The sequence below is a fragment of the Papio anubis genome, chromosome 8 (genome assembly GCF_008728515.1).
Source record: "Papio anubis isolate 15944 chromosome 8, Panubis1.0, whole genome shotgun sequence".
NCBI classification, from domain to species: domain Eukaryota; kingdom Metazoa; phylum Chordata; class Mammalia; order Primates; family Cercopithecidae; genus Papio; species Papio anubis.
This window is the reverse complement of record NC_044983.1, coordinates 47,244,642-47,263,661: the sequence shown is the minus strand read 5'-3', so window position 1 is coordinate 47,263,661 and position 19,020 is coordinate 47,244,642. Positions and strand designations below refer to the sequence as shown.

At 40.6% G+C, this 19,020-nt stretch overlaps 1 protein-coding gene and 1 pseudogene across 1 annotated transcript in view; both read left to right on the top strand.

Moving 5' to 3' along the window:
• Positions 1 to 19,020, top strand: part of PXDNL (peroxidasin like) — a 508,249-nt gene that overhangs the window by 84,834 nt on the left and 404,395 nt on the right. The window lies entirely within an intron of this gene.
• LOC103886793 lies at positions 2,306 to 8,502 on the top strand (annotated as a pseudogene).

Here is a 19,020-nt window from a genome sequence, read left to right as displayed (position 1 = left end):
TTTTTAACTTTTTGATTCTTTTGTAATAACACTCAGCTTAAAACACCAACATATTGTACAGTTGTACAAAGATATTTTCTCTCTTTATCTCCCTATTCTATACATTTTTTATTTTAAAAACTTTTAATTTTTTTTTTCATTTAATACTTTTTGTTAAAAACTAAGACACAAACACAAGCACACACATTCGCCTAGGCCTGCACAGGATCAGGATCATCAATATTACCATCTTCCACTTCTATATCTTGTCCCAGTAGAACATTTTTGGGGCAGTAACACCCATAGAGCTGTCATCTCCTATGACAGCAATGCTTCTTCTGGAACACATTTTGAAGGACCTGCCTGAAGCTATTTACAGTTTACTTTGAAAAAATATATAAGCAGAAGGAGTAAGTAAAATAATACTTAAAAGTATAATAAATATGTAAATTAGCAACATAGCCGTTTATTATCAAGTATTATGTGCTATACATAACTGTATGTGCTAGATTTTTATACCACTGGAAGCACAGCAGGTTTGTTTACATCATCATAACCACAAACATGTTAGTAATGCATTACACAATGACCTTACTATGGTGACAACATCACTAGGCAATAGGAATTTGTCAGCTCCATTGTAATCCTATGGGACCACCAGTGCACACGTGGTCCATCACTGACTGAAACATCATTGTGTGGTGCATGACTGTATTTAATATGTTAAGCAATAGAATACATATGTGAAATTTAAGAGAACAAAATTTTACTTTTAACTTTTCTTTTTTGTTTACTCTCTTAAAAGGAAAGCTTTAGAGAAAATAAATGTAACAGAATCTATTTAAACAAAGAAGAATTCATGAACTGGGGAGCACTCAAAACCGGCAGAGCTCAGAGTGCTCTGCTAGAGTGTGAGCAGCAAGCTTTCAGAGGCTGAACGTGGAAGCAAAGTTAAGACATTTCCTGATTACCTACCGTAGGGGTTTGCATTATTTAGGCCTAGCGTGATTGTAGGTCCCTGGTTCCACAGCTAACCTGGTGCTTGGCTCTTTGTGATTGACTGAGTCTAGATGTTTCTTCCTTTTTATTTTTCCTTTTCTTTGTCAGTTATAAAACAATGCCCTCCAAGCCAAGTTTCAGTTTGCTTACATAGAGCTCTGGATGCAGAGGAAACCTTAGGCCAAGGGCTTCCTCTTATTTGCTTTAACAACTCTGTATTCCCAAAGTAAATGTTTGAGTTTTGTATTCTTCTAAGTGATCTTGCAACAGTAGATAATTGTAAACACTAGCATTGCCATGAAGAGAAATGTTTTTATAGTATTTTGCATTATTGTTTAACTTGATTCATTTTTGTTATGTTGGTTATGGTGCAGATGTTTACGGACCCCCACTGTGTAGCAGTACTATGGAATCATTTTTACGTGCTTTTACTTTGAGAGTATGTAATTGTAAAGTGATCCTATAGATTAAAAGCAAAATTACAAAGCAAAATGCCATGCTCTTTAGTACAAGCAACATAAGGAATTTAGGATCAGTGTTTCAAATTTCCAGGCAAACAATCTTGTTCCTAGTCTGCACTTACTATAAGTACTTGTTTTCTAGCATCTCAGGAACAATTTATTTCTTGATGCAAAACATTTCTTCCAATTTGTATTATATTGGTGTCATCTTATAAGGACAAATGGAGTAGTTAGACTTTTATTCAAGGTACGCTTCATGCTCTTGGCCATGGAGGGAGGCCCGTCAAGGATCATGGTTGTTCTGTCATTTAGGAAGGTGGGGAGCCTTTCTTGAACTGGAAGAAAAGGGTTGAAAGTCCTTACTAAAACTATAAAGTATTGCCTGGGTCTAAGAATCTAGTAGTACTTTGAAACTTTATTCAGGTAGATTATTCCAAAATGGTGATAAATGAAATTAAACTTTTCAGTATAGTAGGTTATTTTTTTCAAATCCTAGATTTTTAAAATGAGCTTTTAGTGGCTCAATGTAATGAAAATATTGAAAGGAACCACACCAGATTCATTAGCTTTGTAAGTCACTTCAAGATTTATTTTAGGTGAAGCCTTGTGCTGCTTTAAGTATCATTTAATGTTGAACATTCTAGGAATCTAGAATCTAGGTTATCTTCTAACCTAGAATGTGAGTTAAAGAATAGTTCAGTTGAACAGCAAAGAATAGTGATTAATAAAACGACCTTATAGGCATGTAAGAAGACCTGTCTTCCTCATCTTCTATCTTTTTGCACAGTCACATCTACCTTTTTCTGGTCCCAGGTGGTTTCTGTGGGCACAAAGAGACATAAGACAGGGAGGTAAGGGCAGCTATCATGGGCCTTTCAATGAATTCCGTTTCTCTTGAGTTCACCAAGCCGGAGGTGAAGTGGGATGTAAGCAGGCTACAGGATCAAGAGGTACAAGAGCCGGCGTAGAGCCAGCGTGTTCATCCACTCAGTAAGGGACTTTGGGCCCAGGAGTGCTGAGAGCTCTTCGCTCTACCTGGGGCCCCAGAGGTAATGGGACTCATTCCTGCTCCCATGGAGCTCATTTTAGTGGGAGAAATGAACTATTCAAGAACTGATTTGAGTAGATTGCAGTTAGAGCGGCAATTGAGATACACACAGGGCATCAAAAAACGCTGCATTTCTTTCTGTAATGTTTAAGTCTCAGAATCAAGGGTAGAATTTCAAGAGATTCAAGAGACATTGAACAAATCCTTTTTATTTTACAGTTAAAGCTGAAGTTCAGAGACTGAAGTGATTTTATCAAGGCTACATCAATAATTAATGACTGAGCCAAAACGTAGAGGCCAATGTTGTTGAAATAGTCAGTGGTCACATTTAAGCCTAATGAAGCAAAGTTTTTGAAAAATTATGACCCATAAAATCAGGTTACACATGTAAGATGACCTGTGTCTTACCTGTGTGTGAATACTTGCCTGTTGACCATTTACTATACATCCTTGCAGCACATAAAACACCTTAAGGTGTCTTACTAAAGAGAACTGGGTTCTATCCCCAATCAAAATGTTCTTTTGTTGTTCCCAATCTCCCAAGACTTATAATTCTTGCCTGGGAGTGCTTGGTAACACAGATTTGACAACCAGGCAGCTAATGGAATGAGGCGCTTCAAGAGCCTGAGGTGGGAGATTTTCTCCTCCTTCCATGATAGAGGCCAAGACAATGCTCCCGGGAAGGAAAGAGAGCACTCTGCCCCTGAATTTGTTCTTATTATAGAAGCCTTCTATTCTAGAAGTGCTACTTTTATTTTGTAGCTAAGATGATCAAAGAAAATAAAGTAAGTGGTGTTAGAACCACATTTACAAACATCAATAGAATTTTCAATCAGTTTACTCAGATTTCTTCAAGTACTACTAATAAAAACATCGCTTTTATTTCTAATGCTCTTATTTCTTGCCAATGGGAAAGACAAAAACACCGACATGCCTACCCATTGTGGCAAATGTTGTATTCTTTCTGTGACCGATGGACATGGTGCCATGGGGATGATGATGGGGCTGTTGATTGTCAACAAATATTTATGGAAGGTTTGATACTTTCTAGACATTGTGGGTGCAGAAAACCCTTAAAAGGACCTTGTCCTCAGCCTCTTAGTACATGGTTGAATAGAAAAGACAGCAAATACCCAGAAATTAGTAATAAACATCTGGAGTTCGAACCTGCAGAGAGCTATAATGGTGCCACCGCACTCCAGCCTGGGTGACAGAGTGAGACCCCATCTCCAAAAAAGAAGAAAAAAAAAAAAAAAAGAAGTGTCCAAGGACAATAGGTGGAGTCGGTGAGAGTTAGAGGGGTCTGGCTGCTGGGTGAGGGGAGCAATTGGGAGTAGTTCCTGGAGGAAAAGCTGGGCTGGGGTAAACTGAAACATGCATGAATTTTAGCGATTGCTGAGAAAGGCAATAGAGCTCATGGCACTCACAAGGACAGGGCAGGGGATCCTTAGATGATAAAAAGGACGGACAGGGAGCTGAGAGCTTTCAGGCTATTTCAGGTCTCATTGGGCTAAACCGGCTTCCACAGGGCTGGGGTGACCCACACGAAGCCTGTTACTCACCTCTGCCTACAGTGGACTTTGCTAGTAGTGTCCATGGCATTTTATGGACTAAGGAGAACTATTTATGGTGGCTCACAGTGGCCTACTCTCGAAGGACAGAAACACCTTCCACAGGTAAACACAACTTCAATTCTCTTGAGATTGCTCTTCTTCCTGACATCTGATTTTTCCTTGTCTTCTGCAATGTCATGTGGTCGTCAGCAGCTAATTTACATAACAGATATCTCTGTTGTCTCAGACCTTGTTTGGAGACCTGCGACTGCAATGGAGAACCAAACAGATGGGGTCTCTATTCTCCAGCTGTCCCGGACCCGCTTCCCAATCTCCTCTGATGACATCTCTTCTTCTGCCTGCTCTTTTATTTTTTATTTATTTTTTTATTATTATACTTTAAGTTCTAGGGTACATGTGCACAACCTGCAGGTTTGTTACATATGTATACATGTGCCATGTTGGTGTGCTGCACCCGTTAACTCGTCATTTACATTAGGTATATCTCCTAATGCTATCCCTCCCCCATACCCCTATTCCCCGACAGGCCCCGTGTGTGATGTTCCCCACCCTGTGTCCAGGTGTTCTCATTTTCCAATTCCCACCTACGAGAGAACATGCAGTGTTTGGTTTTCTGTCCTTGTGATAGTTTGCAGAGAATGATGGTTTCCAGCTTCATCCATGTCCCTACAAAGGACATGAACTCATCCTTTTTTATGGCTGCATAGTATTCCATGGTGTATATGTGCCACATTTTCTTTCTTGTCTTTTCTTTTTTTTTTTTTGAGACAGAGTCTTGCTCTGTCGCCCAGGCTGGAGTGCAGTGGGGCAATCGCAGCTTACTGCAAGCTCCGCCTCCTGGGTTCATGCCATTCTCCTGCCTCAGCCTCCCAAGTAGCTGGGACTACAGGTGCCCACCACCACGCCCAGATAATTTTTTTGTATTTTTAGTAGAGATAGGGTTTCACTGTGTTAGCCAGGACGGTCTCGATCTCCTGACCTCGTAATTCACCTACCTCAGCCTTCCAAAGTCCTGGGATTATAGGCATGAACCACTGTGCCCGGCCGTGCCACATTTTCTTAATTCAGTCTATCACTGATGGACATTTGGGTTGGTTCCAAGTCTTTGCTATTGTGAATAGTGCCGCAATAAGCATATGTGTGCATGTGTCTTTATAGTAGCATGATTTATAATCCTTTGGGTGTATACCCAGTAATGGGATGGTTGGGTCAACCAAAACAGCATGGTACTGGTACCAAAACAGAGATATAGACAAATGGAACAGAACAGAGCCCTCAGAAGTAATACCACACATCTACAACCATCCGATCTTTGACTAACCTGACAAAAACAAGAAATGGGGAAAGGATTCCCTATTTAATAAATGGTGCTGGGAAAACTGGCTAGCCATATACAGAAAGCTTAAACTGGATCCCTTCCTTACATCTTATACAAAAATTAATTCAAGATGGATTAAAGACTCCTCTGCTTGCTCTTAAAAGCAGCTGTTCCTTATAGGCCTGTCCTCTAGGATCCTTTCTCTACATACTCTCCCTTTGTGGCCTCTTCTACTTGCATGCCATCAGTTAACAACCTTGCAGAGATTCCCCAAATAGCCATTGTAGCCCCAAACTCTCTCCTGAGCTCTGGCCAGCAGTCTCCACCTGTCCTCCCAACCTGCTGCTGTCGTAGATGGGTCACTGCTCTGTGAGTAGCACCCCACCCCCACCCCTAGTCCAGCGATAGCCAAGAGAGGCCCATCCCGCTCAGTGTCTCCCTCTTCCCTTTTCTGCACCCTCCACCCCTATTCAATTCAACCCTCAAACTCCTCCATCTTATTTCCTCTTCTTCCCTGCCGTCTTGCGGTCATCTTGTTCAGGTGCAGACTGTCTCTCTCCTGAGTTATTCCAAGTGGCTCCCACCAGACTCCTTGCTACCAGTTTTATTGTTTCCAACGCAGTCCTCTCATTGACAGCAAAAGTGAACTTTCTGTAAAGACAAGCCTGATCACGCCCCCTCCCTGCCTAATGTTTTCAGTGGCTGCTGACTGCCCTTAGGAAACAGCCCCTTCTGGCTCAGAGGACCTTTGTCGACCTGCTGGTGCTCCCCCAGCCCCTGGCCCACCTTCTGCAAGTCACTCACTGCTGAACTGCTCCCCGTGCACAGAGACCCCGAACTGCTCTCGCAGTGGAGCCCTCCAAGTTCTCTGTGACTGAGGAACTGCACACAATGTGTTTCTCTCCTTGATGGACTTCTCTCCATTTGGGCCACAGCAGAGCCTTTCCTAACATTCTGGACTAGGGTAGTTGGGTTGGCTCAGGGCTTGCTTGAGGCTGATACCGCCCTTGCAGGACTGCCTGTCTAGTGTCCCTTCTACCTGATAGGGCAAGAGTTCTGGGAAGCCAGTGTCTGAGTCTGGTTTCAGTTTTGTTTTTACCTTTTCTCATCTGTATCTGCAAGGCATAGATTAATTAGGAATAGTAAATTAGAGTCTGGATTTGAATCCAGGTCCATTTGACTCTCAATTTGTGTTTTCTTTACCATGTTCCTGTTTTCTCTAAGTTAATTTCACACTAATTGGAAAAGTGAAATCTTTTTTCTGAGTGCTATCCAGAAGGGAGATTAATTGTCTTTTATAGATTTTTTTCCCCAGATATTCTGCTTGTAGACTTTGACTAATATAGCTCTATCTTGTGTCCTTTCCTTTCCTTTCCTTTCCTTTCCTTTCCTTTCCTTTCCTTTCCTTTCCTTTCCTTTCCTTTCCTTTCCTTTCCTTTCCTCCTTTCCTTTCCTTTTCTTCTTTTCTTTTCATTGTGTGTGGGGCAGGTATATGCTACAGAAATGAATTCTTGAGGCCATTTTGCATCCCCACGTGTGAGTGCCTAGTCTCAGCTGTTCTACCAGAGATCCCTTGAGTGCCAACCCTAGTGATATGGACAGGAGACAGGGAAATACTGGATAGAAGAAAGCAGTTCTCTGGCAAAGTCCCCACCCCCAAGCTTGGAAACCTGTGGCCCTAAATGAGAACAGGCATTCCTATTTTTGCTCCCAAAAATAGGAAAAAGAAAGTTGTCTTTTGGCCTGCCATGTCCCCTTCTTGTACTCATATAAACCCCAAACCCCGGGTTTCATGAGGGAACAAACAGAAGAGCAGAAGAATGGCAGAACGGTGCAGCATAGAGAAGAGAAGGAGTGTCTGAATGCTCAGAGGAGTTTGGCTGGGGACACTGGGAGAGAAGAGGGGCCACTGGGCAGCCAAACCCCAGGGGAAGATCATCTTCCCACTCCATCCCCTTTCCAGCTCCCCATCCACCCCACTGAGAGCCACCTCACCACTCAATAAAAAACCCACGTTCATCTCTGAGTCTGTATGTGACTTGATTCTTCCTGGACGCTGAACAAGGACCCAGGTACCAAGAGGGCACTGAGCTGGTTAACATGTAAGTCACCTGTGAACTGCAAAGCTAAAAGAATGCACTGTAACATATGCCCACTTAGGCTTCAAGAGTTTCAGCCTACCACCCCTGGATGCTGCTGTGGCATCAGAGCCCAGGGGCTCTTACCCTGGCTCCTGCACCTGCCCGTCTGTGTGCTCCCCCTCCCATAGGGGTTGGAGTGCACATGGTGGCCAAACAGATGAGCCACATCCCTGTCGCATTTCCTGCAAGGTGGGTCAGGGAACTCCCCCATTTCACTAGTCCCTCTTGCTGCCCCTTTTCCTCTCCAACAAGTTGAAAGAAACAATCATGAATCAGGGAAAGCTCAGCAGACAGCAGGCACTGGTGTGCATTGGTGAGAAAGCAACTGCTTGCAGAAGGAAGAAGAACAGCTGCAGCAGATTATAAAAAACTTTAGCTCTCCTTAAAGAAGTTAGGGGTAAACACTATATCTGGTACTGAAGAGGTGAATATGTTTACAAACCAATGAACAGCAATCCATTTTAGCAACCCTAAAGGTCAGGTACCTCTGCGAACACTTTCACCATGACAGGCCATGCTGGGACAAAGCTGCTGAAAGAAATGCTACCAGCTGGTTTTTCATTGTAAACCAGCTTGGTGCAGACAGTCTGACTAGTTTAAGGAGACTGGCTGGAGTTCCGCCAAACTATCTGTAGATGGAAAAGCACCACTTGCTGCTGGAGAGGATGACGATGATGGTGAGAATGAAGTTCCCGACCTTGTGGAGAATTTTGATGAGGCTTCCAAGAATGAGGTGAAGTGAATTGAGTCAACTTCTACAGAAAATAGAAGTTGCAGAAGTTACTGGGAGCTGCTGTTTTATATTATGACTGCTTTTCAAAACTGTCTTCTTTATGGATCTCATAAAAACTAAATCTCTAACATTTTTAAACCCAAGTGCCTTAGATACTTCAGCTGTTTTTAGTTTTTGCTTATACACAATTCATTCTTTGCAGCTAATTAAGCTGAAAAAAAATCTGGGAATAAAGTTTGAAACAAAGATTAATAGAGTTCTTTGTCTAATTAAAAAAAAATGAAGTGAGTTCTTTTTTTTTTTTTTTTTTTTTTTTTGAGACAGAGTCTCACTCTGTGGCCCAGGCTGGAGTGCAGTGGCTGGATCTCAGCTCACTGCAAGCCCCGCCTCCTGGGTTTTACGCCATTCTCCTGCCTCAGCCTCCCGAGTAGCTGGGACTACAGGCGCCCGCCACCACGCCCAGCTAGTTTTTTGTTTCTTAGTAGAGACGGGGTTTCACCATGTTAGCCAGCATGGTCTTGATCTCCTGACCTCGTGATCCGCCCGTCTCGGCCTCCCAAAGTGCTGGGATTACAGGCCTGAGCCACCGCGCCCGGCCTGAAGTGAGTTCTTGAGTGTGAAGAGTGTTTTAGTTTTCATGGTCTCTGCTCATTTTCAGTGCCAGCCTCACTTTCGGCCATCCTTGATTCTGGGGTGCTGGTGTGTCCTTTGAAGGTTGTCTGCGGGTTGAAGCTCAACCTGAGACTGAAGCTCTGAGTCTCAGGGTTCAGCAAGGTGGCTCTGAGGACTCGTTCTTTGGCTCTGCAGCCTCTGAGACAGTGCTTCAGCTCCCTCCCTGTCACTATCCAGAAGAGCCACGGATATCCGGGGACCGTGGTGGAACAGCTTTGGGAGGAAAATGAGATTTTCCTTCCATGCGAGCGAGCGTCTGTGTCAGCCTGCGGAGTTCCCTTTGTTGTGCCTGGAAGTACTGAACACTTGCTCTTATCTTGCCTTCACCAGCCTAGACAGGAGCCTGCACAGGGCCAGTAGGGAGCTGGCAGCAAGATGGAAAAGCGCGGTGACCGCTAGCTGTGTGAATATGCTGTTTATTCTGCTGTAAAGGTGATGGTGTTGGTGTCCTAGATGCTTCACCAAAATATCCAGCTAGGAAGTGAGAAATATACCCAATTTTCAAGAGCTTATTAAATTAATGTCACTTGAATGCAGGGATTACTCAAGTGAGACTTCATCTATATGCTGCTCAGGAATATCAGGATAGCACATTTCTTTTTAAAATTTTGGTTAATAAAAATAAAAATACTATTCTCAAAAAAGAGCATACTTATTCACATGCGATTCATATAAATAACACCACAATTACGCCAATAAGTCTGATTTATAAATAGTATCTATTTACAAATAACAGCTGACAGTAAAGCAGGAAGTTGGGAAAATAAACATAAATGAAAACCCTTCCAAAAACATTTTCAAAGTGTAATAAAAAATTACTGAGTATTAAACACAGCTTTAAAAATGCAGTTCAGACATAAAGAATAAAATGCCATATAAGTTGTTTTTTAAGAACAATTTGCTTCTGTATAAAACTTCTCCCAAACTCAGGAAGTCTGATTTTTTTAACACAAATGACGAGTTCAGGATCCTGGTAAATTGAAAATATCTGGCCGGGCGCGGTGGCTCAGGCCTGTAATCCCAGCACTTGGGAGGCCGAGGCTGGCGGCTCACGAGGTCAGGAGATCGAGACCATCCTGGCTAACACTGTGAAACCCCGTCTCTACTAAAAAAACACAAAAAAATTAGCCGGGCACGGTGGCAGGCGCCTGCAGTCTCAGCTACTCGGGAGGCTGAGGCAAGAGAATGGCGGGAACCTGGGAGGCGGAGCTTGCAGTGAGCCGAGATCGCGCCACTGCACTCCAGCCTGGGCGACAGAGCGAGACTCCGTCTCAAAAAAAAAAAAAAAAAAAGGAAAATATCCAGCTTTTAAAGTATGAAATCAGCGAAGGAACTCATGCAGATGATCAACATGAGCGTACCTAACACACCACAGCGGGGCCAAGAGGCAGTCCTCGGGGCATACGAGCTGTCACAGGGGAAACTGTGAAACAAGATTCTTCAAGCAGATGTGTCCATCTTTGAGTTTTATAGCACAGGAAATGAGATGTCACAGCATACTTTTCAAAAGAATTCTATGAAAACTATAACTGAAGCAAATGTGACTAGTAAACAATGAGAAGTGTGCCCCTTTAGGGCAATGTATGAAAATGCAGTTAGAGGCCGACTAAGAAGTTCGAGCCACGGTTGGTATTTCTTGGTTCACTTTGGAAGGCTACTATCTTTTTTGAGAAGAAAACCAAAAAGAAGAATGCTGGAAAGTGTGTACAGATAACTTCTACCTTTTTCACCCAACCTCCAGTGCAGCCCTTTGGTTTTACATTGGTGCTCCCCAATCCTTGTCACTCACTAAAGGGTGGAGAGCTTCCCTGCTGGGTCCAGGGCTAAAAATGGAAGTCCTGCACAATCTCCCAACTCCTCCACCGCAGTCCCTGGCCCCCACATGGAAGGTGGTCTCCCTCCTTCCAGATCCCTGAGACTGCCTGTGGCTGTGGCGTTGGAGTCTTCTTGGGACAATCAATTCCAGGCCTTGCTTTCCTTCCTGGGTACTCGCCCGTGCTCCTGTTCCTTCCAGCCAGGCCTGCCTCCTCAGACAGCTGTGTCAAAAGCAAGACATTTAAGAGAAGTGGTGACCGCTCTCTGCTTTCTCTTGATCAGAGAAGAATTTAGCACGAGTTGTAGTAATTTTAAAAAAAATCTAGCTCATTTGCTCAAAGGACAACAATTTAAAAGAAAACATATTCAGCATGACTCACTTTGCTTTTAGGTGACAATAAGTTTTTGAAAACCCCCCTTATAATTAGCCAGTTAGCCAGTGAGTGGCAGCTGACTCTGGTGGTGGCTTGCCCAGCATCCATTCTTGTTCTTCTTGTTCCCTTTTGCCGACAGAATCCTGCAGGGTGACGCTGCCTGACCACAAATATTCATCTTCTCTCCCTCTCCTGCTGCTGCAGAGGCCAGAAGGGTCTGGCCGGTGAGGACTATCCTGGCCCCACTCATGGGCACTATTTCCTTTTCCCTGAGCCTCTCCTCTGATTCCAGCTGATTGTGGTCTCTGGTCACGCACAAACACTGATTATGCAGGGACAACCTTGCAGCTTGTGCTTCCAGCCCAGGTCATGGCTTTTATTTTCTGCTGTGTGGCTTCTCAGATCCTGCAACATGGATAGCCCACACTAGAGATGTGGAATGTTAGCACTCATGGAGCACCTGTGACTGATGGGATGGCAGAAACAGACAGATGTGTCCCCTTTTATTCGCCAGGTCTAAGTTCTGAGAAGCATTTGGAAGACTCTGCAGTTCTTTTGCAAGTCATCTATGGCACTGGCCAATGTGTCCTTAGAATGGTTTTTCCTCCTTTCCACGTTTCTTCATTCCTCACACCCGCTCCCTGTCACATTCCTGTGTAAACTCCCTGGAGCTACGTCTTTATCTCAAGTTCTGCTTTCAGAGAAACTATACTATTACAAGATATCTGCAAGAGCAGGAATCAAGGGCATCTTTTTAAAAGGGAGAGACAGTTAGAATTGGTAAGCCCCTTCTTTCTCATTCTCACTGGTAAAGACAAAAGTTATTTTGTCAAGATGAGTGTGAAGGCCACATACTAAGGGTGATAAAGCACAAAGTCCTTGTTGACACTGCTGAGCAACTGCAGCCACCTAGACAACCTCCTCTGGTCTTGTATGGTGCAAATAGCTCATCTGTTTGAGTCTGATTAGGGTTTTCTGTTATTTGCAGCCCAAATCATTCCTAAATGATAGAGTAGAAAAAAACAACAACAAAAGAGTACTTGGATTTACAAATCTTAAGGTAGCGATTAGAATCTTGCCTTTTGAAAAATCTTGCATCTCTTTCCCTTGCTTGCTGTGAGGGGCCCGAGGGAGCCTTCTCTGCTCTTCCTGACGATTATAGGAACTAGGGGTGCAATCGTTTTCCACCTGCCTTTGGGGATGCCTGGTGTAGGTCCTGTGTGCTGCCAATGTTTTCTTCTCTGTTCTTTTACTTTCCTATATTATCATTTACTTTCTGAAATATGAATTAGATACACAAAAAGTAATCTGAAGAAAATCATGGCACACATTTGGAGCTCTTACACTACTATCCTTATGGATTCTAAAATGTCTTTTATATCTCACAGGGCCTTTTCCTCACTAAAGGTACATTTGGCTTTCATTGATTCAGCCTTGTTTCACAGCAAGAGTGCACAGTTTAAAAAACACATAGCATAAAGTAAAATTAGTTAACTACACCTCACTTCAACTAGCTTGATTGAAAGTTAGTCTCATTCCATGGAATCAGCAAGAGGGAAAGGAGAATTTATGTGTTGTGCACTTGAGCATTTGAATACATGATTGTTTTAGGATTTTTGTCCTTTTGAAGGTGTAGCAAGGCTGCCAGAAATGCAATGGCCCCAAGGTACAGCTGTCAAGAAATATCTACCGAAAGGGTATTGCTTCATTAAACATAGATCTTTCCTTTGTTCATTAGGATCTTGCCAGATGGGAATTCAGTGTTTTGAAAGCAGGCACCCACATGGAATTTTGTTTCTGACATTGATGAATGACTGAATCTCTCCATGCAGTTTTGTTATGGGGTGTCAGTGAGTGTTAGTTGAGGGCGTGACTATAACTTTTCATGATACAGAGATCTGTAGGTGTCAATCCAGTCTATGGTTGAGCAATCATAGTACAGCATCCATATCTATAAATCAAAAGGGTAGAGGCAAACTCTTGAATTTAAATTTGCATGTTGTAAGATTCTTCCAAGTGGACTGAATAGCTTTGTTTTAAACTTCTGTTGAACTTTCAAGTACCATCATTTACTGTACCTGATAAGAAACACAGGCAGCTCAGATAAAACACTGGGTTGCAGATCAGAAGAACGAATATCCAAAGAAACGAAGTTAGCCCTGCCTCAGGTTACTGTACCTCCTGAGTCAGCTGACACCTGCTACCTCCACACCATTAACTTGACTAGACACCCCGCCCCCGTATTCATAAGGATCTTTGGAGGGTGAATAAACTATTTCTATTGTAGCATTTGCAGGATGTGCTACATGTTGATCTTCTGTTACCTTCTGCCACAGGAAGTCAGTGAGGTGCCTGTTTATAGAGTTGGAGAAGCTAAGAATATGAGAAATCAACACTTTCCTCAATCACCTAGCTGGTAAATGGCACAACTGACGTTCAAACCTAATGTGTCTGACTCAAAAGACATTTTTTTCATTCTTCTCTACTGCTTACTGTAGTGTTTAAAATTGTGTTTGGTGGAGTCAGTTGGAGTTCAAGTCCCTGCTTCACTGATTACTAGCCGTGTTTTTCTGCAACTAAGTCAATCTCTCACCCTCTCTGTTTTGCCATTCAAAATCAGGTGTATCTTATTGTGGTTTTGATTTGCATTTCCCTGATGATCAGTGATGTTGAGCATCTTTTCATATTCTTCTTTGTATGTCTTCTTTGGAGAAATGTCTATTCAAGTCCTTCACTTATTTTTGAATTGTGTTGTTTGTCTTTTATTGTTGAGTTGCCAGAGTTTTAAAAAATACTTTCATATTAATTCCTTATCAGCTATATACTACATTTAATATTTATCTTTTAAGAAGCAATAGAAGCCTTTTAAAGAGCTGAGAAAATGGCAAAAATATTGGCAACTAATGCTGCTCTCATGATACTCCCCATAGTGGAAACTGATGAAGGGTTTTCATTTGGCAATGGGTGAGGTTGGACATGCTCTCTTTATGGCACTTACAATTTATTCTTTGGTAGAAGGAAGGATACTAACAACTCAGTAATATTTTCTCTGTTTCCTTGAAAAAAGACAATTGCAGCTTTTGAATTTGTAAGTTGAATGGGATAACAGAGGATAATACTGAAGCGAAAAGGTGTCTGAATGGAAAGGTATTTCGTTTGTCCATTCAGGAGATTTGTTTTACTTTACAAAATGATGCAATGGAACAAATACCTATGTTACCATTTTTCTTCCCCTCTTGTCATTTATTTTTCCTTTGAACTGTTATCCTCTCCTCTCAACTGTTCTCTGTGTGAAAATGTCATACCTTCTTGATTTTCAAATGCTTTCAGAGTAGCAACAGGTAATAGAAGTTCAACATTTAACAATCTCAATATTTAAACTTAAACATTTTCCACAATATTATACCCCCAAAATCTTTTTTTTCCATTAAGCTATTAAAAAAAATAAATAAATAGAACACAGACAGCCTCCCAGAATGACTGAAGTGTCTGTTTGCTCTAGATGTATGTATATGGCCGACAGTGTAGTGGTAATAGAATGCTTCCTCCGTGCGATAAAATGAAGATGGTGGATAATAGCGCAGCAATATTACTAAATCAGAGAAATGACGCCTTGAATTCTTTAAAGTGCAATGCAGCCAATGATAAGTCATCCTTCCATGTGGCAGAAAAGAGAATCTGGGTGCACAAAGTATGGGCATATTTATTAAGTCAAAAATATAAGGCCTAGAGGATAACATTCTACATAATGTGGCCAATTTATGCTGTAATCATTAGGGATGACTTAATTGTACTTGTTACAATATTCTAATCTTAAAAAGGAGTTGAACTCAATGTACTACCCATTCTGAAGAGCTTTAAAAAGCATTTCAGGGTGATAAAAATTACCGGCTCTTGTATAATTTTCTTCATTTGAAAACTCCAAAAAACAATTTATGCTTTTATTATATGGATTTTGCAAACATAAATGTGTAGAGAATTAAAGCAATATGGAGGAAAGGTAAGACTGTGGGGTTTTTTGGTAGATCACTTTTATTACAATAAAACAAGTGACTATTTTGCTTGGATCTAACATTTATTATCTTTTGGGAATACATTTCAACCCTAATTGAGATTAAAGACCTACAACAGAAAATCGGATTTTGCTAATCAGCTCTTCTTATACTACAAATGATTCCTCAAAAAAATGTGTTTATCTTCATGGCAAGCAGTTTATTTCTTCATTGAGTTTTTTTTTTTCTACTTTGATGACAAAAGGATAATGCTTGTTTTGACTAACCAAGTCTTTTAGCATGTTAACTTACCCTTAATGAATTGTTTGTGGTTAAACAATTGGCCCTTAATATACATAGGCCTGTGGTTTTATCTTCAGATTACTTGACAGAAACTATCTTAACCAGGTGTGAGGACGATGTTGGCCAGCCTTGCCTATTCAACTGGGGTGGGTGACAGAAGGCTCTGTTTCTGGGTGATGGTTAAAGGTATTTCATTTCATTCTCAAGTGTCCTTGTTTGAATGCCAAGTTATATAATCATTCTACATTTAGCCAGCTGCCGCTTCTGATAAGACTGCCTAGGAATTTAAAGATCCTTTATTTTAAAAAGACAGGCATATCAAACCTGAGATAAAGAATGCCTTGTGGCGCTATCTATTTCAGGTGAAACTTTCTATGTGTTTAGCCTTAGGGCAGCTATGCCTTTGCACAGCAGCAAGCTGATATTATAAATACTTCCTAAAGTTCAAGTTTATCTAACATGATTTTCTAAAGATAAAAATGTATGCTTGTTTTAAGTTAATACGTTTCATATTAAGTCATTTAGAAATAGCCAGACACGTTTAAACTCCAAATACTAGTTTAGCAGAATTTTTATTGACTCACATTTTTAGGAGAAAAATAAAAATAACCTTAAAATTAGCTCATATTAGAGATTTAATTGTGATGAGTACCCTTTTAGCTCAGCCTTCCAGACTTTTTATTTCTATGGTTTATTGTTGCCATGTTTAGAATGAATGCTCTGAGACTCTGCAAAATTATGAATAATTGAAAAAAAGTCATTTTTATTACACATTAATCATAAGGTATTACAAATATTTTCAAAACAGAAGTTTAAAAGGAATATTTTAACAGTGCCAGGAATTCAATAAGCCCAATTATACAGTTTCTTGAGCATTATGTTTAATCTAGATTTGTCTGTACAATGTGCCATAGATAGAATGTAGACTTTTTTCTTATACTATAGAAGCTAAAGTCATTATATTTTTCTTATACTATAAGAGCTAAGGTTGTCTGTTTACATTAACTTTGATACATGTGATCAATGTCCAAATACTTATTTGACAAATGTTTATTGAGTTAGTATATGTCCCAGGCATAATTCTAGGTGCTTGAGATATGAGTGAGTTAAACAGAGAAAACCTACTGCCCTCATTGGGCTTACATTTTAGCAGAGAGAGAGAGAGAGAGAGAGAGAGAGAGAGAGAGAATACATTAGAAACCTAATAAATAAACATATGCTATAGTATTTCAGTTGGTAGTGAATTCTACATGAAAGAAAAATGAAAGTAGGGTAAAGGCAGTCAGATGTGCCTAATGAAAATTAACTGAAATCAACCCAATAGTACCACAGGTAGTTTTTTTTTAGATGAACAGAGAAATTGACCCTTTTGGTCTTAAAGGTTGAACCTTACATTTGTTTTATCTGAGTTCCCTCCTCAGAAAAAGCCCTTCAGACCTCTCAAAAAAAAAAAAAAAAAAAAAAAAAAAAAAAATCAAAGAACTGAAACCTAACCATGTTACCACACCCAGACAATGAGATGACAGATGCCTGGTTCCTCATAATTGCTTCCTTGCCTCTCTCCTAGTTCCTGGTTTCTCATACCTTGTTACATTTCTTCCCTGCTATTTAAACCCCTAGTTTTAGTCAAGCAGGGAGATGGATTTGAGACTGAATTCCCATCTCCTTGGCTGCAGTACCGGAGTAAACCTTCTTCTTTGGCAATGCTTGTTGTCTCAGTGATTGGCTTTCTGTGCTGCAAGCAGCAGGACCTAGAACAAACCTCTGGTGTTTCAGTAATAATAAATGCTGGATAAAAAGAAAAATGAGAATAAGGTAAAGGCAGTCAGATATGCCTAATGAAAATTGGATAGCTACAAGTATTTTTTGTTGACACATTATAAAATTAACTGTATACTACACATATATATATACTTTTAACTATATACTACATATATATATACATACACTTTTGAACACAGTGGTCTAGGCCAGCATTTCCATTTGGAAATTGTAGAATACAAAGTTCCTTAACAAAACAAAGTCACTTAACAAAAGTAAGTTGACAAAGTAATTGGAGAATAGAATACATGTAGAATTTAGAACTCATAGCTCTCTGGTTCCCAACCATGTATTATTTCTTTTTCATAATTCAGGAGCTTCATGACAAACTCTCCACTGTATTAGATCTTTGTAATGTTTATAATCTGAAGACAAGCCATATGTATAACTGAAGCAAACAATCACAATGCATTAATAAGTTCAAGAGATAATTTTGGCTGGATCCCATGGCTCATGCCTGTAATCCCAGCACTTAGGGAGGCCAAGGCAGGTGGATCAATTGAGGTCAGGAGTTTGAGACCAGCCTGACCAACATGACAAAACCCTGTCTCTACTAAAAATACAAAAATTAGCCAGGTGTAGTGGTGGGCGCCTGTAATCCCAGCTACTTGAGAGGTTGAGGCACGATAATCCTTTGAATCTGAAAGGTGGTTGCAGTGAGCCAGGATCGCACCATTGCACTCCAGCCTGGGTCACAGAGTGAGACTCTATCTCAAAAATAAAATAAAATAAAATAAAAATATAATTTTAAAGTTTTAACAGTTTTTGGTGTAACTGCTAGTTTTCTATATCTAATACCATGATGTTTGTAAACTATGACAATTTAACTTCTTCATTTCTGATTTGGATATCTTTTATATATTTCTTTTTCTTACCTAATTTCTCTGGCTAGGATTTTCAGTTCTCTGTTGAATACATATGGTGAGAGTGGGCATTCTTATCTAATTCTTGATGTTAGAGGAGAAGCTTTTGAGTTTGCACCATGGAGTGTGAGGCCTGTGAGCTTACCATACACGGCCTTTCTTGTGTTGAGGTACACGCCTTCTGTATCTAATTTGTTGACGGTTTTTAGTATAAAAAGATGTTAAAATTTGTCAAATGGCTTTTCTGTATCTATTGGTATGACCATATGGTTTTTGCCCTTTGTGACAACGTGGACGAACCTAGAAGACATTATGCTAAGTGAAATAAGCCAGGCACAGAAAGACAAATACTTCAGGCTCATTCATAGTAGCAGAGAGCAGAATGGCAGCTACCAGGGCCTAAGGGAGGTGGTGTATTTCACCTTAGATTGTCACCTTAGGTGTATTTCGCCTTAGATTGGTCAAAGGATACAAAGTTTTCATTAGGAGAAATAAATTCAGGAGATCTATTCTACAACATGGTGACTATAGTTAGTTGCATTGTATTGTATGTTTGAAAATTGCTATAAAAGCACATTTTAAATGTCCTCACCCCCCAAAAAATTGATACATATGTGAAGTAATAGATTTGTTAGGTAGCCTGATATAGCCATTCCAGAATATATACATATATCAAAGCATCATGTAGCATTCCATAAATACATATAACTTTTATTTGTCAGTTAAAATAGATTCTAAAAATTTAAAAAGAGACAATTTCATATTCACTCACATGGAAGGAGAAATCTATTTGCTTCTATAAAAGTGATATGATATAAAATCTAGAGCAAGAAAGATTTTGTCTGGCTGCCCAGAATCAATTTTTGGTGGAGTCTCAGAGCCTACACTGGGGGTGGTGCAGTTAAAGGGATCAGTAGAGCAGACAAA